At 36.6% G+C, this 26,996-nt stretch overlaps 1 protein-coding gene across 8 annotated transcripts in view; it reads left to right on the top strand.

The window, feature by feature from the left end:
• Window positions 1-26,996, top strand: part of SNTG1 (syntrophin gamma 1) — a 1,086,140-nt gene that overhangs the window by 214,125 nt on the left and 845,019 nt on the right. Inside the window, exon 2 of one of the 8 annotated variants that reach the window (XM_043977923.1) lies at window positions 3,091-3,159. The exons of the other annotated variants lie outside the window; for them this stretch is intronic. The gene's annotated coding sequence lies outside the window, so the exon portion shown is untranslated. The remainder of the gene's footprint in view (window positions 1-3,090; window positions 3,160-26,996) is intronic. 8 annotated transcript variants of the gene reach the window in all.

Here is a 26,996-nt window from a genome sequence, read left to right on the forward strand (position 1 = left end):
GGGGCTTTTGTGTTAGAAGGGAGAATGCTGCAGAGAAGGCTTTCAGGTAGCACACGCACAGACAAGAGAGATGCACCAGAAGGAGACAAAGTTTAAAATGCAGTCAGGTCATAAAACTTTTCATTTCTTTACCCTTATTTTTTACATTTATTTTTATAAATAAACCCTGCTTTGTTTATTTTAAATAAAAGAGGTTGTTTGCTTATAAATTTGGGAGGAGTAGTATGAGATTTTATAAACGGCCCATACGGAATTAAAAACAGTCCACATATTAGGCCCAGTTAATAAAATATTTTTACAAACACAAGCAATTAAGATAATAGCCACCTGGGTAAGCTAGGTGGCGCAGTGGATAAAGCACCAACCCTGGATTCAGGAGTACCTGAGTTCAAATCCAGCCTCAGACACTTAACACTTACTAGCTATGTGACTCTGGGCAAGTCACTTAACCCCAATTGCCTTACCAAAAACAAAAAAAACCCCTAAAAACAAACAAACAAACAAAAGATAATAGCCACCTTCAGGAAACTTACCTTTTTTTTTTTTAGGGGTAATGGGGGTTAAGTGACTTGCCCAGGGTCACACATCTAGTAAGTGTCAAGTGTCTGAGGCTGGATTTGAACTCAGGAACTCCTGAATCCAGGGTCGGTGCTTTATCCACTGCGCCCCACCTAGCTGCCCTGAAACTTACTTTTTAATAGGAGACTCATAAGACAAGTAGTTGGAAAATGGGAAAGAAGTCAGGACTATGCACATAACATGAAAGTGTATGGCAAGTACAGTGGTTATACAGCTCTGGACAAAATAAGAAAACATTTGAGTTTTTCAGATCTCAGATTGTGCAATACAAGTCTCTTTAGGGAAGGAGGTGAACATGATGGCCCCAGCAAAGACTGATTATTGCATTTTATAGAAATGACTAGGAAGTTTGAAGGAAATCTGGTACCAGGCAAGAAATTTATCATTAGTCTATCAGAGCCCAAGTCTATGGAACCATATTATGTGTATTTGCTGCTGGAATTATTGTGGGAGGTTTCCATCACTTTCTTTGCTAAGTAGGCCTGAAAAATAGCAATCCAGTACTGAACACTTCACTTCCAATTGAATGAAGATGGAAAATAGTACTGAGAATAAACTACTTATTTTCCCATCCTCATTTTTTCTCCCCTTTACTTCAAATTTAATTGCCTTGAGAAAGGTAAAGTTTTCTATTACCTCATGGAATGGAATTCCAATATTCCCTTCTGTTAGGTTTTGGTCTACTTTTACTCATGTTTTCTCAAAGGTGATAAGTTGAAGCTGCTTGCACATCTGCCTGCTAGCTATTTATGCCACTTTGTAGTCACTGAGTTTGAAACAGCAGAGAACTTGACTTTATTCATTCTGTTTGTAGATATTAAATTTTACTGTGTACAATGCATTCATTTTGGTGATAATAAACTTTTAATTACATTCTCTTTGGAATACTTCTTATTTTTAAAATATGTTGTTTTCATAGTAATTAGTTATCTAACATTTAGGTGTATTATCTTCTTTCTTTTTTTAATCAAATTAACCAATGGTTTATCTATTAGGTGTATTATCATTAATCCAATCTCACTGTGTGTCTCTGTCTCTTTCCTTTTTATGAGTTGGCTTGATTAATCTTTTCACATCCATGTTTTGTGGAGTTTTTATTTGTTTTACAGGCCAGATTTGGAAAAATACAGATGCTTCCTCTGTATAGATAAAGGATATGTTATCTGATTAGTGGTGATCAAGATGGTAATGAAAAATGTATTTGTACAATAAAAAAAAAGAATGATCTTTGTACCTAATTTCTGACTGATATATAAGAACAACACCTATGATTTAATTTCTATAGGGAACTCCTTGTACCCCTATAAATCAGCATCTTCTCTATGATTTAGTCTTAGTAAGATGCCTAGAGTAATAAGAGATTAAGTGAGTTGTCCAGGGTCACATAGCCAATATGAGTCAGAGATGAAACTTGAATGCACATTTTCCTAACTTTAAGCAAATTCTCTATCCATTCCACCCAGCTGTCTTTATATTGGACAATTGTATCGCTATAATTAAATATAATCTATGCCCCCAAGGATCTTGTTTAAGAAAGGACATAGTTCATGAAAAGAACTAGAAACTCTATCATACACAGTAAAAAATAAATACAGAATAACAAGGTTTAATGACTTGTCCAGGATCACACAGCCAATATAACTTAAACCTAGCTCTGGCTTCCAAGCTGGCTCTTTATTCAGTATGCATCTCCCTTTTACCAACTGGTGTGATTGACAGAAATAGTGTGTGATCAGAGAGACAGAGAGACAGTTGGACAGACAGACAGACAGAGATAGAGACAGAAAGACAGAGACAGAAAGATATTATATAGATAATGAAAGAGAGGATAAATAGAAAGATAGATAGATTAATCAATAGTATTTTATTTGTATGGTACAGGTAAATACCAAGGAGTACAAATAATGAATCTTTTTAAGTGGTTGCATTATTGAAGTTCTCACTGCATAATTCCACTGTGCCCTAACCAGTTACCATAATTGTAACTTTGATTAGTGCAAATTTGAAAATGTATAGCTACTTCGCAGGATATATTAGTCACACTAATGAGGACCTAGCTACATATATGTATATGTATTTATGCACATACACACACAAATAACAATATGCTATCTGTTGTAAACTGTTTTGTTGTTGTTGTTGTTGTTCCCAGATAGGAATTCTATATTAGGCTAAAATTATGCCTTATTTAGAATTGGTAACAGGAGTCAATATTTTCTTGACTATCACTTTATCTCCTTTCCTCAAACACAAATCCATTAACTGAGGGTTTGTGTGTGTGCGTGTGTGTGTGCGTGTGTGTGTGTGTGTGTGTGTGTTCTAATTTTGATGTTACTGAAATAATGGAATTTATTTCCATTGGCTGACATTTGCCTATGTAGTCAAAGGAATTTCCAGGTCCTTCACAGAGATAAAGGAAGTTTTCATTAAAATTACTTCTGTATAGTTTGACTTCAATTCAGACAGATCTATGGAATTCTTTCTTTCTTCGTATATTTTTTTTGCTCTTAGATTTGGACATCTACAGTAAATGAAGCCAAGAAAATCCCTTTGAATACTGAACAATGGATACATGTGCAAGTCAGTCAGTCAGTCAGTCAGTAAATCAACATTTATTAAGTACTTCCTATATGCCAGTCACTGTGCTTTGGGAAAGTCAGACTGCTTCTGTTCTCACCTTCTGTACTACAGGAGCAGAGAAAAAAGAAGCTAAGGCTCACCATACATGGAAGTTCAGCAGCTGATCACCTATTGGTGCTAGTGAAAAGTCTACAAATTCTTACCAATTGGAATGTCATTATGGCCTAAAATTTTTGACACTTTTTCAAGTTGAGGCATTAAAAACCACTATAAAAATATAAGTGACCTAGGGGGGAAAAAGACTCATTAAAACTAGCTGCTGTTTTTCTTGTCACATACAAGAAAAGAAATTCTTTGAATTCATATTTAGTTAGTTATTTATATATATTCTTGTATGGATCTCTCCCACTAGAGTATAGAACTTGAAAAATGGGATTATTTTATTCTCTCTTTTTTTAAATTAAAAAAAAATATCTTAGGGCCAGCTAGCTGGCACAGTGGATAAAGCCCCAGACCTGGATTCAGGAAGACCTGAGTTTAAATCTGACCTCAGACCCTTGACACTTACTAGCTGTGTGACTCTGGGCAAGTCACTTAACCCTCATTGCCCTGAAAAAAAAATGCCTTGAGTACTTAGTACATGATCTGGCACATAGTAGGCAGATAACAAATGCTTGCTTAATTGATTTATTGAATTATTTGGTTAATTTATAGCACCAGAGGAATAACTGGTTTATCAATTTCTAGGATATATATTTAGATCCTAGGTTTAGCAAAGATGTAAAGGTTATCTAGTTCAACTGTCTTATTTTGCAGGAGAAGAAACTGAGTCCCAGAGAGGTAAAGTGACTTGCCCAACATTCATCAAGTAATAAAGGTATGAGGCAGGATTCAAACAGGTCTAAATGAAAACCCAGGATTCTTTCCACTGCACTGTCCAACTAACAGATATTTAATGGAATAAAATCCAGAACAGATACATTTTGATGAGGAAAGAGAGATAGGAAAGGTCCAGAATCTGCCATCGAATCTGCAGGATTTAGTGTTAAGATTTTGAAACCCTTGCCCTTCGAAAAATAACAACTCATATTTCTATAACCCAGTTTACAATTTATAAAAAGACTTTAAACTGTTGTTTAAAAAGACTTTCCTTCCAAAAGTCCTGTGGCATAATTACTATTCACGTTTTTATAAAGAAACTGTTTCTGAGAGCTCGTAACTTTCTCTGGTCATAAAGCTAATGAGTTTCAGGCCTAAGATTCAGATTCAAGTCTCCTAAGATCAATATACTGCTAGGATACAGCGTCATGCTGAAATAGGATGCTCTTTTAGACAGTGTGCTGGATATTAGAGTTGATCATTTTGCTTTTGTCTCTGTATTCATCTTGATAGGGTTTTTCTTGGTTTTCTAGACTCATTGGTGCTTCCTGGTACATCCTCCTCTGGGACCCCTGATTGTGTCTCCATATTCTGTGTATTCAGTCTTAGTCTGGTAGGCCTTCCCTCATATTCATTCTTTCCTCCTCTTACCTCCAGCTCCTTCTGCACTAAAAGCAACTCAGTATTCCTCTTGATAATAGTAGCACCCTTGCAGGCACCCAGGTGTGCAAGTCAAAATTATCCTTGACCCTTCCTATCCTTCTCTCATACTCATATCCAATCAGTTGCCTAGTCTTACCTCCACAAAATCTCTTGCAGGTCACCTTCTCTTTATTCTCTGACCTATTACCTTAGTCTAGATATTCATTACTTCCCACCTGTACAATAGTTTTTTCCCCTCATCTACCCCATTTCCCATATTTCCTTCCATGTCACCTCTAATCCATCTCTCCCAGAGCTACCAGAGAGTTAATACTGGGCACAGGTTTGTTTGGTCAAGGTATTTCCCTGTTCAAAAATCTTTAGTGGGTCCCTCTTTTGTCTATGATAATATGCAAAATTCTTAGTCTGACATTAAAACCCTCAACAATATGACTCCCACTCACCTTTCCAGGCATGTCATATTACTTCTATTTACACAATTCGCATTTGCTTATTAGCCACTCCCCAAACTTCGCATTCCATTTTCTGTCTCCTAGTACAATATCATTTCCTTTAGGGCAGGTTCACTGCACCCAGCACAGTGCCTTGAGCTTAGTAGATGCACAATAAATATTTATTGAATTAAATTGAGTTGAGTAGAATGACTCACAATAGACATGGCCAATATCACTTGTCTGGGAAGCCATAGTAGTGACTATGAGGAATAAGCCAAGAGTTGAAGATTGCAACCAAGATTCAAATGTGAGGAAAGAACAGTGTAAAAGAACCCATTAATTCCTAACAAGGAGGAGCAGATTAATGCAGGGGAATGATTTGTGTCATATTAGATAGGGTGAGTCTACAGAATATGCAAATAAATAATGTCCAGTGAACTGTGGAGACCCATTCCTGGACCTCTGAAAGATGTTAGGGCTGAAGATAGACTTTTGATGCACCAGATCATTATCTGTCTATTTTTTATCTTTCTCTGCTTAGCTTTAAATTACTTGAAGGAGCACAACTTCTTCATTTTGGAACCAATCACTTCAAAACCATGCACATCCTTTGTGCTTAATAAACATAAAATGAACTGAATTATTTTTCTGGTAGGAAATTCATAGAACCTGTCTTGTTTAATGATGCTTCCAAATATAATTGTGTCCATTTGTGATGCTTGCATTGAAAAAGGGTTTTCTTCTGGGTCCAAAACTTGCATTAGAAGACATTGACATTGGGGGTAGCTGGTGGCACAGTGGATAAAGCACTGACCCTGGATTCACAAGGACACGAGTTCAAATCCAGACTCAGACACTTGACACTTACTAGCTGTGTGACCTTGGGCAAGTCACTTAACCCTCATTGCCCTGCAAAAAAGAAGAAGAAGACATTGACACTCTATCTAGTTTTCTATTCTATATCGCTGTATTAATTTAGGGACTATAATATGAGCTATTGTAACAACCCCAAACTTTTTCTTGAAATAAAGATCCATTTTTTGAAACTAATATTTTATAAGTATTGTATGATAGTGGCTCATGAAGAACTTCAATCTCCAAGTAATTAAGAATAAGTGTAACTCTTAAGGCAGTGAAGAGTTATGTGGGGGAATAGGAGCAGGCTGTATGCAGTAGATCACAAGTGAGGGTCAGGAAGCCTGGAGTAAAGTATGTCCTTAAAGAAAAAAAGATGATGGGCTGGTCATATGGTGTAAATGAGGGATGACTGGTGGGCAACCTTGATGCTTGTCTCATGTCCTAGAAAAGACTAAAAAAATGAGGAAGGTGCCCAGAAATTTGGGTGGAACACTTTGGGAAAATTATTTTAAAAAGGACCTGTCTTTTCCAGACAAGAGTAACACAGTTTGATCAGCCATGAAAGGTTTGCAATTTGTATTGTTGAAAGGAATTTTGACGTCACTGAGACCACATATCCATCTGAGTAGATGTGAATACATGTTTGAATAAGATTCTCCTCTAGATTTCAAAAATCATTGGATCATAGCATTTGTATGGCCTGACTTGCCTACTTCTCTGATTCTCCATTTGCCCTGCTTTCCTTCCAATGACCTCCGGTTAGTTATATGAGAGAGAAATGGCACAAAGATAGTACCTATGGCCACTGTAATTTGTGTCTGATTCCCTTGACCCTGCCAAAATAACCCCCACAGATTCCCCCTCAAAACCAAACAGTGTTGCATTAGCCAGGGCTTTAGATTGCCAGTTTAATGATTTCCATCATCAAACATTTTGGAGGGATAGCAGGGTGCCTGCCTGCACAACTCACCCTAGGCTCTAAGTCTATTTTTTATTATGTCCTTTATTATTTATATTAGACCCTAAGCATGTCTTTATCTTTACAACTTGTTTTGTGGACTGGCTTTTTATGATTATGGAAATAGGGTAAATTATCAGTTTCAGAGTAGAATAAGGGGAGGAAAGGAAGTGAGAGTGAAAGTGAGAATAGGAGTGAGGGACATGGAGAGATTATGTCAACTAGGTTGGCTATTGGAGAGAGTACTGAAGTTGGATTTGGGAAAACCTGAGTTCAAAACCTGTCTCAAATACTTGTGAGTTATGCAACTCCACATCAGTCACTTAAACTGTTAGGGCCTCAGTGTCCTCATCTGTAAAATGGGGCTAAGCAAAAACCTCATGCGGTTATTGTGAGGATCAGTGCAAAGTGCTTTGAAACCCATGAGGTGCTATATAGCATCAATATTAGCTATTATTGTTATAGAGAGATATAAAGAGAAATAGTCGAGTATTTTAAAAGATTTTGAAATGGGAGCAAGCAAAAATTGAAACAATTTTCTAATTGTCATTGACTGAATGTAGTGGACCATATTGGAAACATATACTTTATATTAATGATGCTATTTTGTTAGTTCTGCCCATTCCTTCCTAATTTTTCCCTTACCCTCATCTCTTAAATTCATAAGTCCTAGCTGGTATTCCTCCCATATTATACTATTTTGTAGCAATATATATTAAGTTTTTATTAAAAATGTAAACCATATCACATTTTCTGTGATTTGCTGTGACTCAATTTTATTTTTTATATTATAAAAGATTTTTATTATTCTTTAGTTACATGTAGAGATAGTTTTCAACATTTGTTTTCCTAAGATTTCTAGTTTCAAATTTTTCTCTCTCCTTTTACCCTCCCCAAGACAGCAAGCAATCCAATATAGGTAATACATGTACAACCATATTAAACATATTTCTGCATTAGTCATTCTGTGAAAGAAGAATCAGAGTAAAAGGGAAAAACCTCAAAAAAGAAAAACAGAAAAGTAGGAATACTATGGTTCAATCTGCATCTAGATTCCACAGTTCTTTTTTTTCCTGGATTTGGAGAGCATTTTCCATCATGAGTCCTTTGAAACAATCTTGAACCATTGCTGAGAAGAGTCAAGTCTATCACAGTTGATCAGCACACAATGTTGATGATACTGTGTACAACTTTCTCCTGATTCTGCTCATTTCACTCAGCCTCAGTTCATGCAAGTCCTTCTAGGTTTATCTGAAATCCACCTGCTCATCGTTTCTCACAGCATAATAATATCCCATTACATTCAAATACCACAACTTGTTCAGCCATTCCCCAATTGATGGGCATCCCCTCGATTTCCAATTCTTTGCCACAAAAAGAGCAGCTATAAATATTTTTGTACATGTGGGCCCTTTTCCCTTTTTATGATCTCTTTGGGAAAAAGACCTAATAGTGGTATTGCTGGGTCAAAGGATATGCTCAACTTTATAGCCCTTTGGACATAGTTCCAAATTGCTTTCCAGAATGGTCAGATCAGTTGTGACTCAATTTTAAAAGGAATTTTGATGATAATAGAGAATAGAAGACGAATCAAAGGGACTGAAAAACTGAGAATTATTAACTGATATGCTTTTTTGTTGTTTATTGCATGCATTTATTTAAGCAAAAATATTCTTGGTGAGTTTTTATTATTTTCAGGTATTTTATATTTTCCATAGAATTTCCTTGAAAAAAGGAAGAATATAATTTTAATCCGATCACTAAGAGAAATAGTACCTGCCCAATATGACTTCTATGTATCCCAGATAGACAGGACAAAAATTGTGTTGTGGAAACAGGTAACAGTGACATAATTTCAAACATGACACTTTCACCTTCATATTTAGTCTTCCTCTTCCTTTAATGACATCTTCCCTCATTAGAAAACAAGGTCCTTGGGAACAGGGGTCATCTTTCTTTTGTCTTCTATTTGTATTTCCAGAAGTTTAGTACAATGTCTGGCACATAGTAACCGTTTATTTAATAAAGTCTAGCTGGCAGACTATTTATGAAAATAACAAAAATGATAATTTCCTTACTTCATATTCGTGCTAACCTCTTTTTCAGTTAGCCATTTGAAAATGAATTTTTTGTCTTCTTAGATCATTAATATTAAACTAAGAAGTACAGGTCTAATGATTAATGAATTCCATCCCAACTGGAGAAAGGAAAGCCACAAGAAATTTGTTTTTATTTAACCATTTGACAAGAATTGCAAAACAGAAGAGAATAGATGAGTGGAAAAAGAAAAGAATCTGTCTGATTGAAAATGGTTAGGCTGGCATCTTGAATAATATTGCTCCTGACGTTGTGTATTAAAGTAAAGGTTTTGTGAATGTATGTTTTTCTCCCTTGAAAATTGTTAATAATCTTTTCACATTTATACCAACTGGTCTCAGTTGGATTTATCCATATTGCTCCTTGTTTTCAAGAGCTGTTCTTAATTCATTAAAATGTACTCTTCTCCTTACTATCATATTGATTAAAATTATTATTTGTTGATATTGGGAAAATGTGAATTATGTTGTCAACATATGCAGCACTTAGATTTTCTTTAATAAGTATGTTTCTGTTTGGCAAAGTCATAACTTTACATCATCTGTAGAGAACTTATTGATTATTTTTAGGCATCTATGAATGGTAGTAGTCCTAGACTTTAATTTGAGGGCTTTGTTTCAAAAAGTCTTTCCTTTTTGAATTTTGCATCAGTAATGGAAGTGTGAGCATAAATTTGGCCTGTATGATTTAAGTAACCTTTGCATCTCCAATTACCATAAACTTGTCTGGTTTGGTTGGCTCATTTGGTTAGAATCTGTGCCTAATGAGATTAAGCTTTCAGCTTCAAGTCCCGGTAGGCCAATTAGCTTCACATAGAGAAAAACTCTATTCCCCTCTCCCCAAACAGCCATCTCACAAATCTATACTGTTATGCCTTCTTTCAACTCTCTGAGAGAATAAGGATGATTCGGCTCAAACCTATCACTACTCATGTAGTGAGATCAGTCTATGAAAGTACACTTTTTAGTTATTAATTTGTGTAGTAGGTGTGATGAGACCTAAAATGTGAACCTTACTCCATTTCTTCCATGCAAACACTCACGTGAGGTGAATTTCTATTTGTAAAGACCCCAAAGAGAGGAGGCTTTCCCCACCTCTGTTGACAAACTATGCTAGTGTTTATAAGTTTTTCTATTAGGTAATCCTTAGTTCAGGTGCTATCTCCTACAATGGAACACTTCCATTTTCCTCCTACAATTAATTTACATATATTCCATTGTTTTTTATGTGTATAAGGTACCTCACTACCCTGCCCCTTGATGGAATTTCAATGAAACTCATTGCCCATTCCATTCATAACACCATCAGATGACAAATTTATAGCTGGAAGGGATTTTAGAGGCCATCTAGTCCAGTTCTTTCATTTCTCAGATGAGGAAACTGATTCTCAAAGTGATTTGGTGTCTGAATTCTTAAATGTCTTTGTGCATTTCTGTTGTTCTGTACATCAATAGAGGCTAGGTTCTAGGAATTCCCTAAATAGCCAACTTCATAATTATTTGTTCCAAGCAAAATACTTTTGAGATTCATTTCCTTTTCTTACTAAAGATTAACCTCTTTACAATCCTTTTTTATAACCAAAGTTAAAACATTAGTTCCCTGCTTAAATAGTTTTCAAAACTTCTCTTACTAGTCTCCCATTTAAGGAAGAAGGCAACAGCAATATCACACACAAATCTAGATTGAGGGAAGGGATATAATAATAACAAAAAGCAAAAGGCAACTGGACTAACATAAGGCATTTGAATTTCCAAAATAAAATCCTTGAGCTCTCAGAATATGAGTTCACATCTATTTTTTCTTCCCAACTATATGGTAGTCTTCTTGAGAGTAGGTGGTGACGCTGGTATAGTAGATAGTGCACTATGCCTGGATTCAGGTAAATCTATGTTCAAATTTCACCTCAGACATTTATAGCTTTTAGCTCTGGGCAAAAAATTATCTTTTCTGTGCCTCAATTCTCTAATCTGTAAGGTAAGGGTATACGGTGGCCTATAATTGCTGTTCTAGCTCTAAATCTATACTCCTATCAAACCATAATTCATACTTCTATGTTTCCAACCATAGAGCCATGTAGGGGGCAAGTAGATATTGTTTTGTAATAGCAGAAAATGGGGAAAACAGGGGAGAGAATTTGAAATTACAGACGCCTTTGATTTGTATCCAAAGAAATTCAGTATACCAAGTTATAACACTGGATGTTATAAGACATGGTTCAGTGATCCTAGAGGTAAACCAGTGATCAACAATTGACTAAAGACTGCCAAGAGGTAAGCATAAATGTTTGGGAGAACTCAGCCACAAGTCTCTAAGGAACTGCAAAGTTAAAGAGAGATCTTAATTCTTTTCCTCACCCAAATAAATGAAGCAACTAAATCCTAAAACTTTTTTTTGGAAGAATGCTCAAGGGAGTAAAAGAAGACAACCTTGAAGCAGATAATAGGATAGTAAAACTATATTGATCACAGTAAGAAAAATAAGAAATTCATTAATGGTCCATCTAATTTCATGCCCCAAAACCCTTTTAATATCCTTTGTTAATAAAACAACTCTCATTTAGAGTTGCAATTTTGCTCTTGACTTTGAGACCAATCTGGCTCTTGTCTCCACCCCTATAACTTTATCTAATAATTGGATCAACCAATTAAGTGATTTATTTTAAACAAAATATGGACCTTGGCTCAGAGTTATACATCAATATAAGGTTGCTTCTGTCCTCATGTTGACCCTGTATATCTCATCCATCAGTTTACTCTTTTCTTGGTTCCTCTAACCAAGTCCCCATCTCATATTCCTGTTCTATTACTGGTTCAATTGCTGCCATAAACACACACACACACACACACACACACACACACACACACAGAGTGATAATGTGCTTAAGTCATTTTCTTGGCTCTCAATAGGGTATTCCAATTTCTTTGGCATTTAGTCCCTACTAGCTCCTCTAGTCTCCATAATATGCCCCTTCTGCCAACTATTGAACATCCTCCTTGATACTTACCACTTGCCTGGTCTTCTACTTTTTACTTGCAGCCAGAGTCATTGGATGTTTTTCTACTTACCTTTGAGACATTCATTTATTTTCTATTGTTAGACTGTTTATAACAACTCTCTGCCTATCTGAATCTCCTCTTATTACGTAGTGTTTGTAGCTTGCCTTTTGACAGGCCCTGTCCTTTTAGCCCAACAACTGAGTCCTAGTCATCCTTTGCCTGACTGATAGGAATAAATTGATAACTATGACTGTAGACTGAGGAATTGAAAAACATCCCATGGCAAATGAATATAATTGAATTCTGTTGTACCCTAAGAAATATATAAAACAGAAAAATATGGGAACAGTTAGATAAAATGATTTAAAGTGAATTAAGTAAAAATAGAAAAACAATAAAAACAATTTCAAGGGGTATGTAATTAGATAGGAAAGGCAACACATCTTTTGGATATACTCACTATGTGGCAGTCAATGTACTAAGTTCTGGGGTTATAAATACAAACAAAAAGAAAGAAAACCCTTGTGCTCATGAAGCTGACATTCTAATAGAAAAAAAAGACAACACAAAAAAGGAACTAAGGTAGTTGTGGAGGCCTGGGGAGGGTGGGGTTTCCATGGTATTGAAGCCCTAAAAGTCAGAAAGAGAGACAGGGAAGGAATAAAGGTTGACTAACCTGGGCCCTTTCCCAAAATGGAGGCCCTGTAGGAACCCATTAATGGGAGAAAGTGGCTGGCATGGTGGAGAGATGTTCTAGAATGGTAAAGTTACAGTGCTTGCTGGATGTTTCAAGGCCCCACACTTTAAGGGAAGTTCCAAGGTAGGAAGGCAGCAGAAGCATGGTGGCAAAATGCAGAAAGAGAGCAGTATAACTAAGAGGACAATGAAGTTTATCTGGCCTGATTTATTTGTCCATATTTTATCACCCGAAATGAAAGAACAACAAAATATGAAACTGAATGCTATTTAATTATAATGATCAAGCTGTCCCTGAAGAAGAATGGAGAAGAACAATTGTACAGAGCGTTGCATATATTAGCAGATTTGACTGATGAGCTGCTTAGATTTGTTAAGCAGGTTTTTTTCTTCCAATTTATCTTTGATTCTTTTATATAAGAGATTTTTCTAGGCATAGGGAGATATATTTATATATCAATTTCTTGAAAGTAAGGTTATCCAAAAAATCACAATTTCAATGATGTATATGATATGTAAGAAATGGTGACGTACTAGTTATTTCAACTGAACAGTCTAGTGGTTTTTTAAAATAAAATCATTGCAACTTTAAAGTTTTAAATAAAGTATAATTCACTTGAAAATTTAAAGAGTGTCAGAAGGATAATGGTCCTTTGTTATTTTTCAGGAACTGCCACTATTCTAGTCTTTTGAAAATCAAAGTCAATGTTTCTGTCTCCAGAGAAAGAACTTTATGCCCTTTTGCATCAATTTGATTCAACTCCAAAAACTCTATCAGTTGGAATTCCAATGATCAGGCATGGGGAAATACCTTTCTGACCTTAACCAGCTCAGCAGGTCTTAATAGATGATAATCCTACACAGAAAATCTCAACAGGATCCAAATGACTGTGTAGTATACAGTGAAATTTTTTAAAAGGACATCTGTGACTAAGCTGAAAAGTCCAAACCTGACAGCAAGTGGGACCAGATGGAGTCCCATTGGAAGAGATCTAGGTTAATAGTCAGGGCAGGCTCCCAAGCATCTTCTGCACCTGCCATAATCAAGTGAAAGGACAAGTCAGAGAAAGCCAAATGTGTGCTCATTTCCTAGGCCCTGTGAAAAAGCAAGGGGAAAAGGAAGGTCATTAAGAAACAGCATGGATAGAGTTGGTTAAATGGTTACACTGCTGATGTCCTGTTCTTTCCAATGTATAAATGTGCCTGCGATGGTTGTGGCAGGGTGAAAGATGTGATGATGTGAATGAAAACAAACTGGATGACTTGTTGGAAAAGAGGGGCTGAGGTGACTTGATATCTAGGCTGATGAGAAAAACATTTGAGTTCAATTCAATTCAACTCAGTAAGCATTTTCTAAGCAACTACAGCACTGTTCTGGGAACAGGGGCAAGAGATACAAAAATAAACACTGATATCCTGGGAAATGTTGCAAATGTTAAGTAGAAATGCAAACAGGAGTGACAAGAAGCACTTGTGCTGTTTGTATCATGAAAATGCAATCTTGCAAAAAACTCTTTGTTGTGTTAAAAGCCACTGCCTTGGTAAGAGTTTTCTGTCAGTATATCAAGACAGCCAAACACAATTAATGCAGTCTTAGCATGCATTAATAGCAATAGAACAAAGGAAGTTTGGAATCTTGCCATACTCTTCCCTACTTAAGGCAAGGGAAGCAAACAAGTACTAAGTACCGATTAAATGCCAGGTACCGATGAGCACTGGAGATTCAGAGAAATTCAACAATAAGATTTAATAATGGATGCAACATACATGGAAACATGTACAAACAAAATATGTGTGTACGTATGTAAAAGTGGAGACAATCTCAGAGGGAAGGCACTAGTAGACCAAGTTTAGAGTATTGAATCTATTAAGAAACTGAGAAACTCAAGCATGCTTAGGTGAAAGCCAGCCAGAGGATACCCAGAAAGAACTTAGCTTTGCCTAAAGAAATGAAAGCTGTATAAAGGCTATGACATTTCAGATTACTTATCACTTAAAGGAACCTGGGGTATTTAGCCCAGATAACAGGATTTGATGGAAACTTTGAAAATATTTGTAGGGTTTCCCATAGGAGAACACTTAGATTTGTTTTGCTTGTATCTAAGTAGTAGAAAGTCCCCCAATCCAGCATATGGAATTTTATGAAGAGAAAGATTTTTTATTTTATATAAAGAAATATTTCCTAATGATCAGGACTACTCAAAGATGAAATGGGCCACCTTAGAGGGTATGTCCCTATTCTTTAGATATCTTGAAGTGTGGGTTGAACACTCATTGGGATTTTCCCTCAACTTTGTGCCTCCAAAACCTATGTACTAGTTGCTTAATTAGAGTTTTTGATTTGGGTTGTCTTACTTTGTTAGCTGCCTAGTGTAGTCTGGCTTTAGGTAAAGCTTTAACTAAATGTTGGAGCATACTTTCAGTTCTCTGATTTGAGTCAATTGAATTTTTCTAATCATTTCTGATTTTTATATTATGTTTAGATGCCTATGGAACATTCAATTTGAGATGTTCAATAGATATAAACCCATGACTGTAACTCAGGAGAGATACCAAGATAGATATATCAAGTTTGGGTTCATTTGTATGGAGGCGAAAATTCAGTCTATGGGAAATGATGAAGTCATCAAGTGAGAAAATATATGATAGAATAAAAGAGAGACCAGGACAGACTCCTGGAGTATATTCATTGTAAGGGAATATCCTATAGAAAATGAATTAGTAAATAAAGCTGAAAAAATAATGGTCAAACCAGTAGGAAATGAACCAAGAGACATTTACATAAAAACATCAAAGCAGAGGGTATCCAAGAACAGGAGGATGTTAACGATGTCAAATGTTGCAGAGGTTAAGAAGGATTATCAACAGTACATTATTAAATTTGACAATTAACTGATCATTTGTGAATTTGGATAGAGCAGTTTCCATTGATTCATGAATTCTGATAACAGATTACAAATGGTCGAAAAGAGACTTGTAAGGACAATCTGTTCAAGAAAATGGAAAGGCAGGGGCAGCTAGGTGGCACAGTGGATAAGGCACCAGCCCTGAATTCAGGAGGATCTGAGTTCAAATCCAGCCTCAGAACACTTGACACTTACTAGCTGTGTGACCCTGGGCAAGTCACTTAACCCTCATTGCCCTGCAAAAAACAAACAAAAAAAGAAAATGAGAAGGAATAGAATCAACCATCTATGTAGAAGGGTTGACATTTGTGTTATTAGAGACTGATCAAACTATTACTACCACTGCTATATAAAAGAACATGAACATCCACTGTCTCCTAACTCCATTCACAATCCTTATAATTGCTTAGTCCCAAATGCCCACCACTGGCTAACATTTCTCTTTATGTCTTGCCTGATATTATTATATTATGAAATTTATTTTAGCAACTATGTCATTACTGTACATGTATCCCTAGTGCCTACCAAAGTGTTTGAAACAGTAGGTACACAGTAAATTCTTGGTGATTGAGTATAAATTTGTTGGATATGTTAAAGAGATGATTCTTCCTCTGCTATGGGTTAAAATTGATGCTTTAGTTAGTTCTTTGAACCTTTAAGATTAGGGTCAGATTATGGTGGTTTTAAAGTTCTGTATCTTGAAAAAGGTTGTCATAATTCCATGAAATGAAAAAGGAGTGTCTCTATGTGTAGCTGAAGTGGGATAAAAAGGAGGTGCTTGTATTTCAAGAAGTTAAGGGATGGGATGACCAGGTTCTTACAGGAGTCATGAGCATGAATATTCAAGTCTGAGAGAATGGTGTTAGGAAATTGGATCGAAAAGAAAATCCTGAAACAGGTCTAAAATCAATGACACTGGAGAATGACTGTATAGTCAGTAAATAACAAAAACAAAGAAAGGGAAGAAACATAGCAAAGGAACTGCAAGGAAGGAGAGGAGGCATTATAAAGGAGAAGACTATATGAAGTTCAGCAGGACAGCTGATTGAGGAATATTGGTAGCAAAATAACATAGAAACATAGTAGAACAAGGAGAGGTAGCTCAATATACTTTCCAACCTTACTCTAAATGTCTGTTGAAGTTCATTGTACATTTCTCCCCAACTCCTATTGTGTACTTTAAACAAACAGCGTTCTTAAAGTTCCTCCCATCTCTATGCTTTTGTTCAAGCTATCTCCCATGCCTGCAATGTGCTTCTTCCTCTTAAAATCTCTAGCTTCCTTCAAAGCTCAGCTTATACCACCTCCTGAAAGGGACTTTTTTTTCTGATCTCTACCTCACCACCCTCATCCCCATTATTTCGTTAGCATATGATCTGCTTACCTTTACATATAGAATGCAAGTTCTTTATGGGCAGAATGTTTCATTCTTGTCTTTGTCATCCTGGAGAACTAAGGAGGAACAACTACCACAACCGCGAATCCCCTGTCATTAGCACAGTACCTGGCATGTAGGGGGTACTTATTGAATACTATTGATTGGTTGACAGAATAGTTGCTGGATTTGAAATTGGGAACACTCAATTACAATATCTACTTTCCTACTTATATATGACTTTGATTCAACCAATTAACTTTTCCTTTATATGTAAAACAAGATGGATCAATAGTAGTTACACATGGGAATCACTTCTTTTTTTTTTCCATTTTATGAGATATTTTATTTTTTCCGTTACATGTAAAGATAGTTCTCAACTTTTGTTTATACATGCTTTACAATTTCAGATTTTTCTCCCTCCCTCCCCTCCCTCCCCCTCCCCTAGACAGCAGGTAATCTGATATAGGTTATATCTATATATCTCTATACATATACATATAGATATATATATATATATATACACACATATATATACACACATAATAACATTAATCCTATTTCTGCATTAATCCTGTTACAAGAGAAAGAATCAGAGCAGTGATGCAAAACCTCAAAATAGAAAATAAAAACAACAGCACCCAAAACAAAAGAAATAATATGGTTCAATCAGCATCTATACTCCACAGTTCTTTCTTTTTTTTTCTTGGATTTGGAGATCCTCTTCTATCATGAGTTCCCTGGAACTCTTCTGTACCATTGCATTGGTGAGAAGAATATAGTCCATCACAGTAGGTCAACACTCAATGTTGATGATACTGTGTACAATGTTCTTCTGGTTCTGCTCATCTCACTCATCATCAGCTCACGTAAGACCCTCCAGGTTTCTCTGAACTCTTCCTGCTCATCATTTCTTACAGCACAATAGTATTCCATTGTATTCATATACCACAACTTGTCCAGCCATTCCCCAATTGATGGGCACCCCCTCAACTTCCAATTCCTTGCTACCACGTAAAGAGCAGCTATAAATATTTTTGTACATGTGGGTCCCTTTCCCCCTTCCATGATTTCTTTGGGCAAAAGACCTAAAAGTGGGATTGCTGGGTCAAAGGGTATGCACAGCTTTATCGCCCTTTGGGCATAATTCCAAATTGCTCTCCAGAATGGTTGGATCAGCTCACAACTCCACCAATAATGCATTAGTGTTCCAATTTTCCCACAGCCTCTCCAACATTTATTATCTTCCTTTTTTGTCATTTTAGCCAATCTGATAGGTGTCAGGTGGTACCTCAGAGTTGTTTTAATTTGCATCTCTCTAATCATTAGAGATTTAGAGCATTTTTTCATATGGGAATAGATAGCTTTGGTTTCTTCATCAGAAAACTGCCTGTTCATATCCTTTGACCATTTCTCAATTGGGGAATGACTTGGATTCTTATAAATTTGATTTAATTCCCTATATATTTTAGAGATGAGGCCTTTATCAGAAGCACTGGCCTCAAAAATTGTTTCCCAGCTTTCTGCCTCCCTTCCAATTTTGGATGCATTGCTTCTGTTTGTACAAAAATTTTTTAATTTAATATAATCAAAATCATCCACTTTGCATTTTATAATATACTCTATCTCATGTTTGGTCAAAAACTGTTCTCCTTTCCAAAGATCTGATAGGTACACTATTCCTTTCTCTCCTAATTTACCTATGGTATCACCTCTTATGTCTAAATCATGTATCCATTTTGACCTTATTTTAGTATAAGGTGTAAGATGTTGGTCTAAGCCTAATTTCTGCCATACTATCTTCCAGTTTTCCCAGCAGTTTTTGTCAAATACTGAGTTCCTATCCCAGAAGCTGGAGTCTTTGGGTTTATCAAACACTACATTACTAGTGTCACTTACTACTCCATTTCCTGAGTCTAGCCTATTCCATTGATCTACCACTCTATTTTTTAGCCAGTACCAGATAGTTTTGATGACTGCCGCTTTATAGTAAAGCTCCAGGTTTGGTACCGCTAACCCACCTTCCTGTGAATTTTTTTTCATTATTTCCCTAGATATTCTTGATTTTTTGTTTTTCCAGATGAATTTTGTTATTATTTTTTCTAGCTGTATAAAATAATTTTTAGGTAGCCTGATTGGTATGGCACTGAATAAGTAAATTAATTTAGGCAGTATTGTCATTTTTACTATATTAGCTCTGCCTATCCATGAGCAATTGATATCTTTCCAATTATTTAGATCTGATTTGATTTGTGTGAAGAGTGTTTGGTAGTTGTTGTTAAGGGCTAAAATTCTAGCTAGTCTGTCTAGAATATCTAGTGAGTGGTCGCCAATAAATTATAAGCTTTAGCAAGAGTTAGACTTTTAAGCATTTATTAAGGAGAATAAGAATTTGGTAAAGAGAGAGAAAAAGGCCTAAATTCCTATCTATTGAAGGGAGAGCACATTTCTAGCTCCCCTCTCCACCAGAGTCCAAAGGAAAGAGACCCAGAGTCAGCGCCAGTCTCTTCCTTCCTCCTCCCACTAGTCTGCGTCACTTCCTCCCCGCCAAAGAAAAGACTCCTGGTCTTGCCCTCAAAGACCTTCGCTTCATGGGCAGAACTCTTCTACAATAAGTATCCAGCAGGTGGCGTCATTCCAATCGTTACATTGTGTTCATAGAGTTCCTGGGTTTGTCTTGGCAAGTAGACTCCCAAGTATTTTATATTACCTACTGTTACTTTAAATGGAATTTCTCTTTCTATCTCTTGCTGCTGGACTTTGTTGGTCATGTATAGAAATGCTGATGAGTTATGTGGATTTATTTTATATCCTGCTACTTTGCTAAAGTTGTTAATTGTTTCAAGTAATTTTTGACTTGATGCTCGAGGATTCCTTAAGTATACCATCATATCATCTGCAAAGAGTGATAGTTTTGTTTCCTCCTTGCCTATTCTAATTCCTTTAATTCCTTTCTCTTCTCTGATTGCTAAAGCTAACATTTCTAGAACAATATTAAATAATAGGGGTGATAATGGACATCCCTGTTTCACCCCTGATCTTATTGGGAAGGCCTCTAATTTATCTCCATTGCATATAATACTTGCTGATGGCTTTAGGTAGATACTGTTTATTATTCTAAGGAAAGCTCCCCCTATTCCTAAACTCTCTAGTGTTTTTATTAGGAATGGGTGCTGTACTTTTTCAAAAGCTTTCTCTGCATCTATTGAGATAATCATATGATTTTGGTTGGTTTTCTTATTGATGTGGTAACATCACCCTTTTCATTTTTGATACTGGTAATTTGGTTTTCTTCTTTCTTTTTTTAAATCAAATTAACCAATATTTTATCTATTTTATTGGTTTTTTCATAAAACCAGCTCTTAGTTTTATTGATTAATTCTATAGTTTTTTTGCTTTCAATCTTATTGATTTCTCCTTTAATTTTCAGGATCTCTAATTTAGTGACTAATTGGGGATTTCTAATTTGTTCTTTTTCTAGCTTTTTAAGTTGCATGCCCAATTCATTAATCTCCTCTTTCTCTTTCTTATTCATGTAAGCATTTAGAGCTATAAATTTTCCCCTAAGCACTGCTTTGGCTGCATCCCATAGATTTTGGTATGTTGTCTCATTATTGTCATTCTCTTGGATAAAGTTATTGATTGTTTCTATGATTTCTTGTTAGGCCCATTCATTCTTTAGAATGAAATTATTTAGCTTCCAATTGATTTTCATTCTACTTTTCCCTGGCTCTTTCTTACATGTAATTTTTATTGCATCATGATCTGAGAAGGATGCATTTACTATTTCTGCCTTTCTACATTTGACTAGGATGTTTTTGTGCCCTAATACATGGTCAATTTTTGAAAATGTGCCATGTACTGCTGAGAAAAAGGTATATTCCTTTCTATCTCCATTCAATTTTCTCCAGACATCTATCATGTCTAACTTTTCTAGTAATCTATTCACCTCTTTCACTTCTTTCTTATTTATTTTTTGGCTAGATTTATCTAATTCTGAGAGGGGAGATTCAGATCCCCCACTAGTATAGTATTACTATCTAATTCCTCTTGTAACTCATTTAACTTCTCCTCTAAGAACTTGGATGCTATACCACTTGGCGCATACATATTCAATATTGATATTACTTCATTATCTATAGTACCTTTAAGTAAGATGTAATTTCCTTCCTTATCTCTTTTAATGAGATCTATTTTTGCCTGCACTTTGTCTGAGATAAGGATTGCTACCCCTGCCTTTTTTACTTTAGCTGAGGCATAATATATTCTGCTCCAGCCTTTTACCTTTACTCTGTGTGTATCTCTCTGCTTCAAATGTGTTTCTTGTAAACAGCATATTGTAGGGTTCTGGTTTTTAATCCACTCTGCAATTCACTTCCGTTTTATAGCAGAGTTCATCCCATTCACATTCACAGTTATTATTACTGACTGTCTATTCCCCTCCATTCTATTTACCCCCTTTGTACTTTTCCCCCCTTCTTTCACCCTATTCCTCCTCACCGACGTTTTACTTCTTACCCCTGCCTCCCCCAATCTGCCCTCCCTTTTTATCACCCCCCTCTCTTTTCTTTACCCTTTTCTCCCTTGCTTTTGTCCTCCCTTCTATCAGTCCCCCCCTTTCCCTTCCCCTTTTGTTTCCCTAAAGAACGAATTAAGTTTCTTTATCCCAATGAACGTATATGTTATTCCCTCTTTGAGTCAAATCTAATGAGAATAGGGTTGAAACCATGTTCCCCCCTCCTTTCTTTCCCTCTATTATAATAGGTTTTTTTCCACCTCTTCATATGATATAATTCATCCCATTCCACCTCCCCTTTCCTCTCCTCCCCATAGACTCCCTTTTTATCCCCTTAATTCTTTTTTATCATCACATCAAAGACAATTTATATTTATACCCTCTATATAAAGTCCTTCTCTCTGCCCAAATACATTTACAGTTCTTAAGAGTTATGAGTATTATCTTCCTGTGTAGGGATATAAACAGTTTAACCTAATAGGGTAACTTTTTTTTTCCCCTCTGTTTACCTTTTTAAACTTCTCTTGAGTCTTGTATGTTGAGATCAAATTTTCTATTCAGTTCTGGTCTTTTCACCAGGAAAGATTGAAAGTCCCCAATGTCATTAAATGTCCATCTTTTCCCCTGAAAGAAAATGCACATTTTTGCTGGGTAATAGATTCTTGGCTGCAATCCAATCTCCTTTGCCTTCCGGAATATCATATTCCAAGCCTTGCGGTCCTTTAATGTTGAAGCTGCCAGGTCCTGAGCAATCCTGACTGTGGCTCCATGATATTTAAATTGCTTCTTTCTGGCTGCTTGGAGTATTTTCTCCTTCACCTGATAATTCTGGAATTTGGCTACAATATTCCTTGGAGTTTTCCTTTTGGGGTCTCTTTCAGGAGGTGATCGGTGGATTCTTTCAATGATGATTTTATCCTCTGATTCTATGATATCAGGGCAGTTCTCCTTAATAATTTCCTGGAATATGGTATCTAGATTCTTTTTCTGGTCATGGCTTTCAGGCAGTCCAATGATTCTCTAATTGTCTCTCCTCGATCTGTTTTCCAGATCAGTTGTCTTTCCAATGAGGTATTTCACATTTTCTTCTATTTTTTCATTTTTTTTATTCTGCTTGACTGATTCTTGGTGTCTCATGGATTCCTTATCTTCCAACTGTCCCACTTTAATTTTTAAGGCATTGTTTTCTTCAGTGAGATTATGCACCTTTTTTTCCATTTGGCTAAGTGAATTTTTTAAGGTACTGTTTTCTTCAGTGAGATTATGCACCTTTTTTTCCATTTGGCTAAGTGAATTTTTTAAGGTATTGTTTTCTTCAGTGAGATTATGCAGCTGTTTTTCCATTTGGCCAAATGAATTTTTTAAGGCTTTGTTTTCTTCAGCTTCCTTTTCCAAGCTGCTGATTCTTTTTTCATAGTTTTTTTGTTTTGCTTTCATTTCTCTCCCCATTTTTTCTTCTACCTCTTGCAATTGATTTTTAAAATCCTTTTTGAGCTCTTCCAGGAAGGCTTTTTGTTCTTGAGACCAATTCACCTTCCCTCATGAGGCTTCAGATGTAGGCAATTTGAGGCTATTGTCCTCATCTGAGTTTGTGTTGGCTTCTTCCCTATTGATACAGAAGCTCTCAATGGAGAGGGCTCTTTTTTGCTTCTTACTCATTATTGCAGCCTATTTATTTATTCTTTAAGTTGAGGTCTGCTCTGGGGGCACCAGGGTCCCTGTTTTGGGCTTCTTGTGCAGGGGTATAGGTGCTGCGTGACCGGGCTTTTACTCTGAGGCCTTTATGGTGTGTGGAGATCCCCGCCCTGCACTTCCTGTCTGATTGTGCTCGGCCAGCCAGGCGCCAGACCCCGGCGTCTGATCCCGCCGTTCGTGGCCCTCTCGGCCGGTGCAGGTAGGTTTTCCAACTGTCCTTCTTGGCCACCAGATTTTTGAACCAGGTTCCGTGAGCCTCAGTTGTTCGGCTGTGGCCCGCAGCTCCTGCTGACTTGCCCCAAATCCCTCGGCGCTGGGTTGCTGCCCTGCGCTGGGCCTCCCTTTTGCCCGAGTCAGACCGACCTTTTCCTGAAGTCTTCTAAATTATCTCTGGTTGGAGGACTGTGTCTCTCTGTCTCTTTGCAGGTTCTGTAGTTTCAGAATCCGTCCAGAGGCTTGATTTAATGTTCGTTTTGAGGGAACAGAAGGAGAGCTCAGGCAGCTTGCTGCTTCCTCTCCGCCATCTTGGCTCCGCCTCCCGGGAATCACTTCTGCCAGTAAGGGCTGAGCATTGGGCTAGTCCTCATGGGGTTGGGGCCTCTTAGGAAAAGCCTCTTGTTCAGCTGCTTTCAGAAAGGTTGAAGTTTCTGGTTTTTCATGGGTGAAGACTCACAACAGAATGCATGCATTAGCAAGGCCCTACTGCTTTTTTCCTCACTAACCTCCAGTTGTCTTGAATTTGAGGAATTTTGCTTTCAAGTCATTATTACCTCCTCTTGGAATGAACAGGACATTAAGAGAAAGAACAGAAAGTTCATATCTTTTTATTTTGTCAAATGATCATTCTTATAGGTTTTGAGTAAGAGAAAGTTGAACTTATAGACCATTAACATCAGTCATTTGTTTTGATTATCCATCTTATTTCCTTCATTCTCCTTCTCCATCACCACCAAGAACAGTTGTTTCTGGTGAAGATGATAATTAGTGATTATGGGGATGGTGCTCATAGCTCACATTAATACATTTATCAATTTAGGGATAGGGATAGGGACTGGATGTTTGATTAGATAAGCAATTTGTAAACAAACCACAATACACTATAGAAATGTGAGCCATATAGTTCTTTAGGAATTCTGAAGTCTTTTTCTTGCAACCACCCTGTGCTTTAGACAATGAAAAAAATTAATCTCCTTTTACATAAGAGTAAAGTGAGGCCCACAGATGTTCAGCTCGCAAGTATTAGAACCAGAATTTGAAACAGTATCCTGACTTCGTCCAGTACTTTTTACCCAGACATAACATGGGAGGTGCAGTCTATAATGTTTGTCTTTTAAAAAATGCTTCTTTTGGCAGTTATTGATATAAACTTGAATATCGTCTTTTCTGAAAAGTCCTTAAGAGAAAAGTGGCCCTGCCTCATAAAAAGTCAATTGATTTCTCAGTTTATTGCTAAAGAAAGAATCTGCCCTCCTAAATTCAAAGTGTGCCACTTATATAGTCTTGATGCTAGGGATTATCTACACTCACGCTACTCCATCAGTAGCATGCTACTCCATCAGTAGCATGCTACTCCATCAGTAGCATGCTACCTGTTCAGGTTTAGTATTTGTTTGGAATAGTTTGGTCCAATTTAGTTTTTATTACAAACTAACAACAATGAACTAGGTTTTCAGTATCAGCTTGCCAAGATTCCTTTGTAGAAGGTGAAATAGAGAAAACTCCCAAATTATGTAGGTGTGTCCTCAGCTAAGTCATTTAATCTCACTGGGCCTCAGTTTCCTCATCCATAAAATAAAAGGGTTGGACTAGGTGGCCTCTGGATTCCTTTTTGGATCTAGATCTGTGATCCTACGACATAACGACATTACTTCTGGGGCTTTGGGAGTCCTGCTAAGCTGAGCCTGACACGAGCTTCCCAAAACCTGCTCATATTGAATCTAAAAGCAGCATGGTATGGGCCATTGCTTTCATCATTTCAGGGCATGCTGAACAGCACCGTTAAAAAAGCCTAGAGTAAAGTTTAATGAAAATAGTGACTGTGCTTTGCTGAAATGGGTACAGTAGCTGCCTGCATTTATCTACTTGACTACCTGGGGGTTATTGTAGTAGCTGATAAATAAACTCTGAATAAAACCCAATTTTACCCAGCAGCATACTTTCTTATCTAAAGTGGATATTAGCAGAGGTGATTTCTCTTAATTATAGGTTATCTGATCCCTTTCATCTAGATGTAGTTAAAGTGAAAATGTTCTAATTCTTTTCATTTTTCCTTATATATTCCTTTGCCTTATTATCATGTGAATGCTATTTTGAATTCATCCCTGCTTTTTGTGTCAACATACTTTCATTATTAGTAAACTCATATTTTTGTAAAGAGCAAAGAATCATAGAATTTCAATGTGTCAGTTTTCATGGAAACATGTAGTCATTTAGTACGACTCCCTGCCTAAAACATTAATCCTTTTCATCATACCAAATAATAGCTAGCCCTCTTTTTGGTAGCAAATGTTTAGAAGCAAATTTTGCTGTGTTTTGTCCTTCATTCTCAAAAAGGACAATGACATCAGTGTGATGTCATGAATTGCTATGAATTGGATTTAAGTGAGCGAGGACTGTTGCAAGGTCACCAACCTCAACTCCTCCTCCAGAGCCATCTGGTTCCAGTGGCAAAATATATAATTGGGATGTTTAAGGCAATTGAGGTTGTAACTTGCCTAGGGACACACAGCTAGTAAGTGTCTGAGGTGAGATTTGAGCTCAGGTCCGCCCAAAGTCAGGGTTGGTGGTCTATCCACTGTGCCACCTAGCTGCCCATAGAAACAAGGTATTTAGAAATAAAGACAAATAAGTGTCAGAGTAGATAAAAGCATTGGCTCTGGGTTCAGGAGAACCTGGGTTCAAATCCAGCCTCAGGTAATTACTAGTTGTGTAATCTGGACAAGTCACTTAGCACATAGTAGGTGTTTAAACATGCTTATTCCCTTCCTCTTCTCTAGCTATCTATTGAGTGGTGAATGGCTAAACAAATCCTGGTACATGAGGACAATGAAATATTACTGGGAAAAAAGAAATGACAAATATGAAGAATACAAAAAAAAAATGGAAAGCCATAGGAACTGATGTACATTCAAGTGAGCAGAGCCAGAAAAACAATATTTCTAATGACTACAACAATATAAATGGAGAGCCTCAATTGAAAATAAATTTTGCAATATTACAATGAATAAGCTTGGTCGAAAAGAAGAGCTATGAGGAGATATCCTCCCTTCTTTGCAGAAATGGGGAGTTCATAGGTATGCAATGTTGCATATAATATATTTTTTACAGGTATTGACTAGTTTTACTTCTTTATTTCTTCTCTTTTTCATCATTTTTATTTTTAAAAAATTCTTAATTATGATGGTTTTCTTGGAGGGGAAGGAAGAAAGGTACTAAGGGAAATGCGGTTCAAAAAACAAAATATATTAGTGAAGATATAGTTTAAAATGACAATACTCCCCTACAAATTACATATTCCATCACTATTCAGGCAGAAATGTTATTGTGGAATAGACACTGACTTTGAAGTCTGAGGAAAAGGGTTCAAATCTTGTGACATTTGTCAAGTCACCCAAATCTCCTGAGCTTTCAGTTTTCCTCAACCATAAAATGACAGGGTTGGAATCCATGGCCAGTGAGGTCCATTCTAGTTCAAATTCTATCATTCTTTTTTTTTTTTTTTTGGTGAGGCAATTGGGGTTAAGTGACTTGCCCAGGGTCACACA

The sequence above is a fragment of the Dromiciops gliroides genome, chromosome 1 (assembly GCF_019393635.1).
Source record: "Dromiciops gliroides isolate mDroGli1 chromosome 1, mDroGli1.pri, whole genome shotgun sequence".
NCBI lineage: Eukaryota > Metazoa > Chordata > Mammalia > Microbiotheria > Microbiotheriidae > Dromiciops > Dromiciops gliroides.